Below are 12,742 nucleotides of genomic sequence, written 5' to 3' on the forward strand. Positions count from 1 at the left end.
GACAACATTGCCCAGTGTGAGTTTCAGAGGAGACAGCCAGCGTGCGATTTCCTCCTTGATGCACAGCAGCAGCTCCTGCTCTGTGTGGCTTTTCTCGCCCAGGCTCAGCAGGTGTAAGATAGCGTTGTGGCGCTTCACCTTGCACCTATGAAAAGAGGAGGGAGACTGTGCGCATGCCACCATCCCGCAAAGGCCAGGGGGGGGGGGGAGGGTTTTCTATAACCCTTAAATAATTAGACCGACACCAATTTCCTTTTAACGTGGGTTGACTCGAGGGTCGGCCACAGCTTTATTTATTATTTCTTTATTATCCAATTTCCACATAACTTATTAACCGTTTCATACCCGTATGCCAGCCTGCCTAGGGCAGGGCATGTAGGTCACTTTTCTTATAACAAAATAACGCCTGCTGTGACATATGAACACCCCAACACTCCATCATGTTCACCACCACTTAGCCAGAACCATATCATCCCCATCGCACGCAGTACAAAATTCCAAAATAGCACCAATCGTCCTAAACCGCTCATGAAACTAACGGGTTAACTTGTCCTAAGCCCTTCCTTCGCCCCCCACCTCTTTTTTTTTTTTTTTTTATATTATTATTATTATTTTTTTTTTTTTTTTTTTTTATAACCAGTCGATCCCGTGAGGCCCTCACAACCCAAACATAGGGAGGGAGGGTGGGACACGCAAACGGCCAGAAGAGGAAGATGGCCGCCCTCCGCTGCCTTAAGAAACCTTTGCCATGCAGGGAGGGTCCCCCGACCACAGCCCGCCTCCGGAACGCCCATAGGGGCGGGTCCTTATGCCATTACGATTCCTTACACACGCTACGCTGCTCCCTGCTCTACCCGCCCTGTCCTGCCTGTTAGCCCCCTTTTAACCCCCGCTGTGCCGCACAGTCATGAGCCCAGCGGCTAATACGCCTGAGGGCTTCCAGGACTGTGCGCATGCCACCATCCCGCAAAGGCCAGGGGGGGGGGGTTTTCTATAACCCTTAAATAATTAGACCGACACCAATTTCCTTTTAACGTGGGTTGACTCGAGGGTCGGCCACAGCTTTATTTATTATTTCTTTATTATCCAATTTCCACATAACTTATTAACCGTTTCATACCCGTATGCCAGCCTGCCTAGGGCAGGGCATGTAGGTCACTTTTCTTATAACAAAATAACGCCACGAGGAGGATGCGCATTCTCAACTGCGCACCCCTCCTCCCCCACGACCCCCGGTCAACCTGAACAAAGCCTCCTCCATGCCATCCTGGATACCGGACAAAAAGATGTCCAGCCCAATATCCGTGAGGTGCACCCCATCCGGCAACAGCAAACATCTATTATCCCCTTCCAACTGCCTATGCCGAATAACCACCCCCCCACCAGCTCTGACATACCTCGAGACCCTGGTGTTCAACAGGCGCCTCCCCCTTTCGATAGCGTTAAGGTCACGTGCTCCCGCCCATTCCGCCCGCGGAATCACCTCAGACCAAACTAAAACCAACTGGCAGAAGAATGACGTAAACCTTTCTAAATCAGACTGAATCAACGCTATCAGCTCGCCCAACCGCACCGAACACAGGTCATTCCCTCCAACATGTATCACCAACACAGTAGGAGCCGCCCGCTGCCTACTAATCGCCACCACTTCCGGTAAGACCTCCAGCCATCTTAGTCCCCGAACTCCTCTCCAGTGCACATCAGCTCCCAGGATTCCCAACGAAAGACCTCCTGGCCGTATAGAAGCCCGCCGTTCAGCCCAAAAAACATAGGAATGGCCGATAATCCAAATAACCGGACGAGGACCTGCAATAAACATAGTATTAATGTAAAATCAAATCCGGGCGAATATAACCAGCAAAACACTCAGAACGCCAGCGCCCTATGCGCCGCACCTCCCCATCGGGCAAACCCAACTCGCTGGCCGTCGTAGCAGCACCTATCCGGAATGAGTGAGTACCAAACTCCTTAGGGGGAAACCCAGCCCTGGATAAGGCGGACCTGAACACCGCCGTGAACTGGAACCTGGTAAGAGGTTTGCCATCTGCATGGGCTAGGAACTGGGCCCCGGGCACCCTGGCCCGCGCGTATTGTGAAATGGCTTGAACCGGGCAAGCCGGCCCAGGTACCGGCCGCAGAGAAATCCAACAACCCTTCCCAAACGTATCTGTCTTGGACCTACGTATGCGAAAACGGACGCCGGCACTAGCCACCACCACGTCGTCAGCCAGCAGGCCCCCCGGGCGGGTGGCCGCCATAGCTACCAATTCGGAAATGCGTAGGGCACCGAAAAAGGCCAGTACAAACGCCGCAGTGAGCAACTTAACTTCAAAGGGAGAAGAACAAACGACAGGCAACTCCTGTAACAGTTTTATTAGAATTGGGTAAGAGACCGGGCGCCTCGACTCGCGCCTGACCGCGGACTTCTTCCATCCCTTTAACGCCTGTGTTATGAAAAAGAACTTGGTAACATCCGGCCACGCGCGCAATTTAAAAAAGAAGGCCAAACCCGAGAGTCGCCGCTGCGCTATCGCACCCGAAACCCCTTGCTGAAATAATTTTGTCCAAGTACGACAACACATAAGACTTAAGATTAGCCGCGTCCGGCCCCAAGGGGCGCTCCCCCACCACCTCCAGCCACTCGTTCCACGCCTTACCATATGCCGCCCAAGTGGATGGTGCGAGCGATGCTCTCACAAGGGGGGTCAACTGAAGTCCATCATCTTCCACAACGAGTCCGGGCAGGTGGCCCCTGCCGAGTCCGCCTGCGGGCAAAGTGAACGGAACGCCTACCAATTAAAACGCGACAAAGCATCAGCAACCTTATTACAAACACTGGGAATATGCCTGGACCTGAAATTGATGTTGTGTTGGAGGCATCTTAAAACAAGACGCCTGAGCAACACAACCACCGGGGGAGAAGAAGAGGTTAAGTGATTTACAGCATGAACAACACTAGCATTATCTGACCAGAATACCACTGACGAATTAGACATTCTCCCTCCCCACAGCTCAACCGCAACTATGATAGGAAATAATTCGAGGAGCGTCAAATTCCTGCACCAGCCCCGATCACGCCACACTGGAGGCCAGGGAGAAGCACACCAAGATGAACCGAGAATAGCGCCAAAACCAGCACCCCCAGCGGCGTCAGTAAACAACTGAATCTCGTGGCTGGATACCGGGGGGGTACGCCAGCACGTACGCCCGTTATAATCAGCTATGAAATTAACCCACACCTGTAAGTCACTCCTCAGCCCTGCAGTAATGCGCACATGGTGTGTAGGGGACCGAGCCCCAACCGTGGCTAACGACAATCGACGCGACAAAATACGTCCCATGGGCATGACCCTGCTTGCAAACACCAACAAACCCAATAATGACTGAACCTGCCTTAGCTGCAACTTTTTGGCCGCTATGGCCGCGGACAGGTGAGACCTCAATTTCGAGACCTTGTCCGCTGGCAAACGGAACACCATCTGCACCGAATCAATCTCGATTCCCAGAAAAGACAAAACCGTAGTAGGTCCCTCAGTTTTTTCTTCCGAAAGGGGAACACCGAATCGCCCCGCTATACTGCGAAACGAATCAAGCAACGATTGGCAACGTGTCGAACTGGCGGGGCCTACGAAAAGAAAATCGTCTAAGTAGTGTGTAGTGTACTTACAACCCGTAACGTCTCTCAGAACCCACTCTAGGAAAGAACTAAAAACCTCGAAATAATAACAGGAAATGGAGCATCCCATAGGTAGGCACATATCATAAAACACTTGCCCTTGCAACTGGCAGCCGAGTAAGTGATAACAATCAGGGTGGACCGGCAGCAATCTGAACGCGGATTCCACATCGGATTTAGCCATGAGAGCACCCTGGCCCGCCTGGCATACTAATTCAACTGCCCTATCATTGAAAAGCCAGCAGGACCCGTTGCGCTTACTGTTGAGGGCCCCAGCCCCCGCGGCTGGAAATGCTGGCGGGGAAGGGGCCCCGGGCTGAAAGGGGCGTTGCGACATCATAAGTCTGAGCCACACATCCGTTGCCTTAGTGTCCCAACCCACCTCCGGTTTTTGTGACATGCGCCTGCGAAACTCCTCATCATAACGCCACCAGGCCGTACCCCCATGAGACTTATAAGCACTAAAAACCGTATCTAAATACACAAAAAGTTGGAATGATTTTTCCGGGTTACTCTGGGAAACTACACATCCTAACACCGCAAACGCCTGTACCCAATTATTAAAAGTTCTCGCTACTTTGGGCTTGGTCGGGACCCCTCTTTCAAAACGACGTTCCCTGTCGACGGTAGCCGAATCCACAGACACCAAGGACCAAATATCCACGTACTCATTACGCGCTATTTTTTCCCGGGTATCATCCGATAAATGAGCTCCCAGGGGGGGGATCCCGCAAAAATACGTATCCCTGAAGGCGGGTAAGGAAGGGCCGGTCATAGACGTAGACGCTTCCACTAGCGTTTTTGGTACCTCCAGCGGTGCCGGGGTGGGGAGGGCAGTCACCCCACCCGCCAACAGGGATCGTAATACATTCAAAATTTCAACATCAGATGTGGCCCCCGAACCCCAAGCCCGAAGGCAATCATACTCACTGCGTCCAGAAGCTGGCGCTGGGACCAGAGCCGTTGAAGGCGGCGGTGGGGGAGGAGCAGGTGCAGAGGATGCTACTGGCACCTCTCCCATCCTTGCGCTCGCGGACCTTCGGCGACCGGACGCCCGTGTGCTATGGCGACGCCCGTCATGGCTGCGGCGCCTGCCGTGATGGGACGACCCAGTGCAAGAGCTCGATGATCCAGAACTTGAGGATGAAGGAGTGCGTCTACGTCGCGATCGCCGCCTGCTACGCCTGGAGGAGCGGCGTCTGGAAGACCGCCGGGAGCGGGATCGCCGAGTCCTGTTGGTGCCCCTTGAGCTGACTGACGACGCCCGCTCAATAACATCCGTAGCCGCAAGACTAGGACCCCCGGCAGTAGGAACGACCAGTGCATCCACAGCAGTCGTGGGAAGAGGCGGCGGTAGTGGTGCCGGTTGCGTCACTCCTGGCGGATCCTGTCCGCAGTGAAAGAAATCCTCCTCACTGTCACCTACTGAATCGCTGTCCGCCACATCCAATGGGGGGGTGACGTTTCATGCCACCCTCCCGTAGCAGCGCTCGGTGGGATGTGCTGCGGGACTGACCCTCTGGTGCTGCTTCTAGTTCCCATCCCACGACCTGTTGGAAGGAGAGTCGCTGCCGGATTAGCCTGTGTACACCCCAGCGGTGGCCGTACTGCTGCCCTAGGCCGAGCCCTTCCTAGTCCAGTGGAAGTAGCCGGGCCTGGAGACGGGGGGATCACGTCCTCCTGCCGGTCTTGCGATAGCTGCTGCGCGGGACCTAACTGTGCCTGCGCCACCCGATTAGGGGCCTCTGCCCGAACTCGCTGGGTACCGGAGGGAGACAACCGCACCGGCGGCCTAGAGCGACGCCCAGAACGCCTCGTGGGGAGCTGACTGCTTCCAGGAAGTTCGGGTGCCCCAGTCTCGTCTAACAGAGACCGCAGCCATACCGAACCCTCATTATGCAGGCGAAAGCGGATAAGTTCCTCTAACTCTTGCCGGTTCATGTTCCCGAGGTAAGGTTACTCACCACCGTGGACACGCAAACGGCCAGAAGAGGAAGATGGCCGCCCTCCGCTGCCTTAAGAAACCTTTGCCATGCAGGGAGGGTCCCCCGACCACAGCCCGCCTCCGGAACGCCCATAGGGGCGGGTCCTTATGCCATTACGATTCCTTACACACGCTACGCTGCTCCCTGCTCTACCCGCCCTGTCCTGCCTGTTAGCCCCCTTTTAACCCCCGCTGTGCCGCACAGTCATGAGCCCAGCGGCTAATACGCCTGAGGGCTTCCAGGGAGGAGAGGAAGATACGCTGTGTCCTGTCGGGGACGGGAAGACCTCCAAGGAGGAAGGCAAGGAGGAGGATGAGGAGTAGGAAGAGGAGGATGGTAGGCGCCTGGTGTCCGGAGTTGAACCAGAAAGATACAAGCGTGGAGGTGGTAATGCCTGGCATTGCTGAGGTGGTGCATCGGACTGCAAAATATTGACCCAGTGGGCCGTGAAAGACATGTACTGTCCCTGCCCATAGTTGCTGCTCCACGTGTCGACGGTGGCATGTACCCTGCTGCACACGGATAATTGCAAGGACTGGCACACCTTTTCCTCCACATGCTTGTGCAAGGCAGGGACAGCTGTTTTGGAGAAGTAATGTCGGCTAGGTATTCGCCACCTAGGCTGAGCGCACGCCATCAATTGCTTGAAGCCGGCGGAGTCGACCAGGTGGTACGGCAGCGACTGCACCACCAACAACTTAGCCAGGTGTAAATTAAGCCGCACGACAAGTGGATGACTGGGTATATATTGTTGCTTATTGGACAACGATTCCGTAATGGATAACTGACGGGACGAAGGAGGAACACTAGATGACAGTGATGATGATGATGATGACAACGACATGGTGGATAAGGCCTGGCTACTACTTAGATGACAGGGACTCGGAGCAGCAGCAGCGGAAGAGGGGTCTTCATTAGATGTACATGATGATGGTGGGGCATGTCGATTGTCCCACATGGCCTTGTGATGCCGCTCCATGTGTTTACGTAGAGCGGTAGTTCCTACATTGCTGCCCTGCCCGCGCCTTACTTTCTGCTTGCAGATACGGCACTGTGCCATGTTTTCGTCCTCCGGGAAGGTACAGAAAAATTGCCACAGGGCAGAGTACCGTAGAGAGGTAGTACCACGTCCACCACCACCACCACCACCACCACAACCACCCGAGCTTGCCCCTTGTCTGGCAGGCTTTTTTCGGGAGCCTACACCAGCATCTGTGTCGCCATCACCGGCTCCTGAGCTGACCCAACCGCTGCAACGTTTTGCAGATTGACTTCTGCCCCTACCTCGGCTTGGCTGTTTATCACGTCCAGTGCCGCCACTACTACCCTCCTCCTCTGACGCCGTCATCACCTCGTCACCTGGTTCCCACGTCCTGTCTAAAACAACATCATCATCATAGCCTTCCTCATCATCCCCGCCACTTCAGTCACTGTGTTGTGAATGTGATGTGACATCATGGCGGGCTCCATGCCCCCCCTCATTACTGCGTCTGCAACCACGGCTACCACCACCCACACCCCCACTACCGCAGCTATGCGTCTCGCTCACCGCTTCCACCTCCACCACCACCGCAACACACTCCGTTGGCTGACTTGCGGAAAACAAATCATCATCATCATCATCACTATGTTGTTCAGTATCTTCCTTCGCACCCGAGGAGATGTCTCTTAGGACTCTCAGGAAAGATGGCTTCCCGCTAGGAAGGGGGAGCGAAGACATAGATGTCTATATTACTACTGTCACCATGCCAAGGAACTGTAGAGGATCTGGAATCCAACGAAACCTGGCTTGAAGCCAGATCGTCAGAGTCTTCCTGCTGAGATGACCGCGAGCCAGTCAACCAGTCCACAATGGCCGTATTGTCTAAAGTAACCCGCCCACCGGAGGAGATGGACAAGTCTGGCTTGCTGATACTACTACCGGCAGGCACATGGCAGCTGCTACTAGTGGAACTGGGCACATGTCTTGTGCCACAAATGCTGGTACTGGGTCTGGCACCAACAGATCCAACATTTGGACTGGAAGAGGAGACGGCATGGGTGTTTTTTCCTCTACTCCGTCCTTTCACAACCTTTTTTTTCCCAGACATTTCAGAGCCCCTTCTAAAAGCGTATTCACACACTGACACTGGCTTGGCAAATGGCAATGAATGAGAATTTCAATCAGCCTCGCTGCAGTGCACTCAGGGAATGCTGGGCCTTGTAGTACTACTAGGCTGCCTGTATCGCAACTTGGATTGTTTGTTATGTTAACGGCCGGGGATGAGCCCCTTCTAAAAGCGTATTCACACACTGACACTGGCTTGGCAAATGGCAATGAATGAGAATTTCAATCAGCCTCGCTGCAGTGCACTCAGGGAATGCTGGGCCTTGTAGTACTACTAGGCTGCCTGTATCGCAAGTTGGATTTTTGTTATGTTAACGGCCGGGGATGAGCCCCTTCTAAAAGCGTATTCACACACTGACACTGGCTTGGCAAATGGCAATGAATGAGAATTTCAATCAGCCTCGCTGCAGTGCACTCAGGGCATGCTGGGCCTTGTAGTACTACTACTACCACTACTACAAAGGCTGCCTGTATTGCAAGTTGGATTGTTTGTTATGTTAACGGCCGGGGATAAGCCCCTTCTAAAAGCGTATTCACACACTGACACTGGCTTGGCAAATGGCAATGAATGAGAATTTCAATCAGCCTCGCTGCGGTGAACTCAGGGAATGCTGGGCGTTGTAGTACTATTAGGCTGCCTGTATTGCAAGTTGGATTGTTTGTTATGTTAACGGCCGGGGATGAGCCCCTTCTAAAAGCGTATTCACACACTGACACTGGCTTGGCAAATGGCAATGAATGAGAATTTCAATCAGCCTCGCTGCAGTGCACTCAGGGAATGCTGGGCTTTGTAGTACTACTAGGCTGCCTGTATCGCAAGTTGGATTGTTTGTTATGTTAACGGCCGGGGATGAGCCCCTTCTTAAAGCGTATTCACACACTGACACTGGCTTGGCAAATGGCAATGAATGAGAATTTCTATCAGCCTCGCTGCAGTGCACTCAGGGAATGCTGGGCCTTGTAGTACTACTAGGCTGCCTGTATCGCAAGTTGGATTGTTTGTTATGTTAACGGCCGGGGATGAGCCCCTTCTAAAAGCGTATTCACACACTGACACTGGCTTGGCAAATGGCAATGAATGAGAATTTCAATCAGCCTCGCTGCAGTGCACTCAGGGAATGCTGGGCCTTGTAGTACTACTACTACCACTACTACAAAGGCTGCCTGTATTGCAAGTTGGATTGTTTGTTATGTTAACGGCCGGGGATGAGCCCCTTCTAAAAGCGCATTCACACACTGACACTGGCTTGGCAAATGGCAATGAATGAGAATTTCAATCAGCCTCGCTGCAGTGCCCTCAGGGAATGCTGGGCCTTGTAATACTACTAGGCTGTCTGTATCGCAAGTTGGATTATTATTTATGTTAACGGCCAGGGATGAGCCCCTTCTAAAAGCGTATTCACACACTGACACTGGCTTGGCAAATGGCAATGAATGAGAATTTCAATCAGCCTCGCTGCAGTGCACTCAGGGAATGCTGGGCCTTGTAGTACTACTAGGCTGCCTGTATCGCAAGTTGGATTGTTTGTTATGTTAACGGCCGTGGATGAGCCCCTTCTAAAAGCGTATTCACACACTGACACTGGCTTGGCAAATGGCAATGAATGAGAATTTCAATCAGCCTCGCTGCGGTGCACTCAGGGAATGCTGGGCGTTGTAGTACTACTAGGCTGCCTGTATTGCAAGTTGGATTGTTAGTTATGTTAACGGCCGGGGATGAGCCCCTTCTAAAAGCGTATTCACACACTGACACTGGCTTGGCAAATGGCAATGAATGAGAATTTCAATCAGCCTCGCTGCGGTGCACTCAGGGAATGCTGGGCGTTGTAGTACTACTAGGCTGCCTGTATCGCAAGTTGGATTGTTTGTTATGTTAACGGCCGTGGATGAGCCCCTTCTAAAAGCGTATTCACACACTGACACTGGCTTGGCAAATGGCAATGAATGAGAATTTCAATCAGCCTCGCTGCGGTGCACTCAGGGAATGCTGGGCGTTGTAGTACTACTAGGCTGCCTGTATTGCAAGTTGGATTGTTAGTTATGTTAACGGCCGGGGATGAGCCCCTTCTAAAAGCGTATTCACACACTGACACTGGCTTGGCAAATGGCAATGAATGAGAATTTCAATCAGCCTCGCTGCAGTGCACTCAGGGAATGCTGGGCCTTGTAGTACTACTACTACCACTACTACAAAGGCTGCCTGTATTGCAAGTTGGATTGTTTGTTATGTTAACGGCCGGGGATGAGCCCCTTCTAAAAGCGTATTCACACACTGACACTGGCTTGGCAAATGGCAATGAATGAGAATTTCAATCAGCCTCGCTGCAGTGCACTCAGGGAATGCTGGGCCTTGTAGTACTACTAGGCTGCCTGTATCGCAAGTTGGATTGTTTGTTATGTTAACGGCCGGGGATGAGCCCCTTCTAAAAGCGTATTCACACACTGACACTGGCTTGGCAAATGGCAATGAATGAGAATTTCAATCAGCCTCGCTGCAGTGCACTCAGGGAATGCTGGGCCTTGTAGTACTACTACTACCACTACTACAAAGGCTGCCTGTATTGCAAGTTGGATTGTTTGTTATGTTAATGGCCGGGGATGAGCCCCTTCTAAAAGCGTATTCACACACTGACACTGGCTTGGCAAATTGCAATGAATGAGAATTTCTATCAGCTTCGCCGCGGTGCACTCAGGGAATGCTGGGCGTTGTAGTACTACTAGGCTGCCTGTATCGCAAGTTGGATTGTTATTTATGTTAACGGCCAGGGATGAGCCCCTTCTAAAAGCGTATTCACACACTGACACTGGCTTGGCAAATGGCAATGAGTGAAAATTTCAATCAGCCTCGCTGCAGTGCACTCAGGGAATGCTGGGCCTTGTAGTACTACTACTACCACTACTACAAAGGCTGCCTGTATTGCAAGTTGGATGCAGCGGGGATGAGCCCCTTATAAAAACGTATTCACACACTGGCTGAGTAGTGAGTAGTGGATGAGCCCCTTCGATTTCTGGATTCCTGCCTTTTAAATTCCTAAAGCTTTCCCTTACTGCACAGAGATGCTATCCCTACAGCTCCTGTCTGTAAAATGGCCGCTGAGCTCCGTGCATAGACTTTTATTGCAGGCTTGAGCCCGCCCCTATGCTGCCTCCCGATTGGCTGGGAGAGCCGTTTGCAAGGCATTATGGGGTAGCCTGATGTCAGGTGATCTTGTGAAATCCTCCATTTTAGATGTAACATGTGGCAGGCGCCAAAATGTAGCCGGGTTCGGTCAAAACGGGTTCGGCCGAACCCGGTGAAGTTCGGATTCGCTGCGAACCGAACTTTTCCGGAAGTTCGGACCGAAACCGGGTTCGGTTGTCCCGGTTCACTCATCTCTAGATAGGACCTTAGCTGACGGTGTTGAATATAAAGAAAGAATGGCCTTTTTAATAAAGGAATTAAACCCAAATATTTCTAATATGCTTTCCAGATATTGCCAGTTTACTCGGTCAAATGCCTTTTCGGCATCCAGGGAAATAAAAAGAGATGCATTTTTGGACTCTCCGGCTATTTGTATCAAATCTAGGATTCTGCGAGTTCCGTCGCTAGCTTGACGTCCTTTTACGAACCCCACCTGTTCCGACGCTATCAATGAGGGTAAGCAATCGTTCAGCCTAGTCGCTAGGAGTTTAGCATATAATTTTATATCACAATTTAAAAGTGAAATCGGCCGAAAATTAGCAGTCGAATCTGGAATTTTCCCTAGTTTAGGGAGGGTGACGATAATGGCCTTTAACAATTCTGAAGGAGGGTTGGGATTGGCTGCAAATCCCACAAACATATCCTTCAAGTGGGGTAGGAGAAGTTCTGCAAATGATTTAAAGTATTCATTGGGAAGGCCATCAGGCCCGGGAGACTTGTTGTTTTTTGACCTAAGAAGCAGTAATCTGATTTCGTCAACAGATATGGGAGCATTTAATTGACTAAGCTGTACTTCAGACAATTTAGGTAGTTTCACCTTTTTTAGAAAAGCATCAACTTGTTCTCTAGACACCGCAGGGATTTGAGGATCATTTTTGAGATTGTACAAAGAACTATAATATTCCGCGAAAGCTTCCGCAATCTCTTGAGGATCATAAACTCTTGACCCATCTGTCTTTTTTAACCAGGCAATTTTTGCTTTTGCTATGTGTTGCTTCACTCGTTTAGCCAATATTTTATTTGGTCTATCTCCCTGAACATAAAAATTCCATTTTAACTTTTTCAGAGTTTTTTCGTACATGAAAAGCTGATGTACCCTCAATTTTTCTCGAGTAATTCGTAATTCTTCTCTTATTAACTCTGACGGGATCAATTTCAACCGAGCTTCCAAGGAGCTGATATTGCCAATAAGCATATCAAATTCTTTAGTTCTCTCTCTTTTAGCCCTAGATGCTGCCTGAAGGAACAACCCCCTAACAAAAGCTTTATGCGTACACCAAAGAAGCTCAGGAGATGAAGCAGTGGGGGAATTAATTTCAAAGAATTCTTTCAAAGCTTTTCTTATAGTTGATAAGAGTTTTGGAGAATTTGAAAGAAAAGTATTTAGGCGCCAGGGAGATATAGGAAGTGAGGTGTATTGATCTGAAATCATGAGATCAATTGGGGCATGATCTGACCAAGTAATTACTCCAATATTAGAAGAACGAGTATTTAAAAGCACTTGTCAATCCACTAAAAATAAGTCAATCCTAGAATACACTTTGTGCGGTGAAGAATAAAACGTGTAATCCCGTTCTGCAGCGTGTTGATACCTCCAAACGTCGTGAAGTTCTGCTTCTCCTATCAGTGAATTCAACTCCTGCGTCAATCTATTGCCCCCGTCAGAGCGGTCTATATCCTTATTTACCACTACATTGAAATCTCCACATATAATTAACCCTCCTTTGTGGCTTTCTTTAGCTTTTGATATCACTTTTTTAATAAAAGCTATTTGTCTAATGTTAGGAGCGTAC

This window comes from Rhinoderma darwinii, chromosome 1 (genome assembly GCF_050947455.1).
Source record: "Rhinoderma darwinii isolate aRhiDar2 chromosome 1, aRhiDar2.hap1, whole genome shotgun sequence".
Classification (NCBI taxonomy): Eukaryota; Metazoa; Chordata; class Amphibia; order Anura; family Rhinodermatidae; genus Rhinoderma; species Rhinoderma darwinii.